The sequence below is a fragment of the Suricata suricatta genome, chromosome 17 (genome assembly GCF_006229205.1).
Source record: "Suricata suricatta isolate VVHF042 chromosome 17, meerkat_22Aug2017_6uvM2_HiC, whole genome shotgun sequence".
In the NCBI taxonomy this organism is placed as follows: domain Eukaryota; kingdom Metazoa; phylum Chordata; class Mammalia; order Carnivora; family Herpestidae; genus Suricata; species Suricata suricatta.
Genome location: NC_043716.1, coordinates 41,405,235 through 41,406,886, shown reverse-complemented (window position 1 = coordinate 41,406,886; position 1,652 = coordinate 41,405,235). Strand labels below are relative to the sequence as shown.

Below are 1,652 nucleotides of genomic sequence, written 5' to 3'. Positions count from 1 at the left end.
CACACACAGACATGGAACGTGTAGATGGGGGTAGAAGCGTCATTTATCTCAAAATGCACACAACGTGGAGGGCGGTGTATATTTTTTTGAAAAAAGACTAATCAAGAGAGGTGGGTGCAATTGAGAATGAAAATTAGGATAATAGTAAAGGAGGTTGTACCGTTGAGCGCCAAGGTGATTAATTTGATGATACACATACATGTCTTCATTAGGAGATCTCTGAACTTACTGTCATGGCGAGTAAACTCTTGAGCTGCCATGACAGAGAAGCCAGAACTTAAGTAATCATATGTCGTTAGTATCTTTTCAAGTATAGAATTTTTGGCTTTGGACTCCAATCATGCATGTGTTGGGTTTTCTCCTTCAGGGACATGGGAACGACACAGGTGTCACTTACAACAATTGAGAGCATTCTCATGCTGACCTTGGAATTGGAAAAACTGTAAGTTGATTTCTCTTCAGTTTATTTTCACGTAGTTGTTTCTTTAGGTTTGTTTTACTGTTTTCTTATGTCAGAGTTTTTGAGATAATGTTCACTTAATAAAATTTACGCTTTGTAAGTATACAGTTTGATGAGTTTTGACAAACGTATACTTATGTAGCCACCTCCACATTTGAGAGGCAGCACATTTCCGTCACCCCAGGCGGCCCCTCTGTGCCCTTGCAGCCAATCCCCTTCTCTCACCCCCAGCGCCGCCAGCCACCAACCTCATTTTTGTCCCTGTAGTTTTGCCTTTTCCACAGTGTCTTATAAGTGAATCATACACGGGGCACCTGGGTGGCTCAGTCAGCTAAGACTCTGACTTCAGCTCAGGTCATGATCTCCCTGTTCATGAGTTCAAGCTTTGCGTCGGGCTCTGTGCTGCCAGCCCAGGGCCTGGAGGCTACTTTGGATTCTGTGTCTCCCTCTCTCTGCTCCTCCCCTAATTGCACTCCGTGTCTCTCTCTCTCAAAAATAAATGAACATTTAAAAAATAAATCAATAAATGAAATCGTACAGAATACAGTCCTCCGTGATTGGCTCCTTTCACTCAAGCATCATCCTTTTGTGATTCATCCATGAGGGTTTAAAAAAATTTTTTAACATATATTTATTTTTGAGAGAGAGCAACAGAGCATGCGCAGGGGAGGGGCAGAGAGACAGGGAGACACAGCGCAGAGCCCGCTGCGGGGCTTGAAGCCACCCACCGTGAGATCACGGCCAAGGCCAAAAATAAACTCAAAGTGTTATTAAAGGATCTGAATGTGAGACAGGAAACCATAAAAACCCTTGAGGAAAAAGCAGGAAATAGCCTCCTAGACCTCAACGGCAGCAATTTCTTCCTCGACACATCCCCAGAGGCCAGGGAATCAAGAACAAAAATGAACTACTGGGACCTCATCAAGATAAAAAGCTTCCGCAAGGCAAAGGAAACAATCAAAAAAACTAATAGGCAACCAACAGAATGGGAAAAGATAGTGGCAAATGACATATCAGATAAAGGGCTAGTATCCAAAATATACAAGGAGCTCAGTAAACTCCATACACGAAAAATAAATGATCCAGTGAAGAAATGGGCAGAAGACCTGAATAGACACTTCTCCAAAGAGGACATCCAGATGGCCAACAGGCACATGAAACGATGCTCAGTGTCGCTCATCATCAGGGAAAT

General features: G+C 43.2%; 1 long non-coding RNA gene across 1 annotated transcript in view; it reads right to left on the bottom strand.

Moving 5' to 3' along the window:
- LOC115281409 overlaps positions 1–1,652 on the bottom strand; it is an 18,631-nt gene that overhangs the window by 12,147 nt on the left and 4,832 nt on the right. The window lies entirely within an intron of this gene.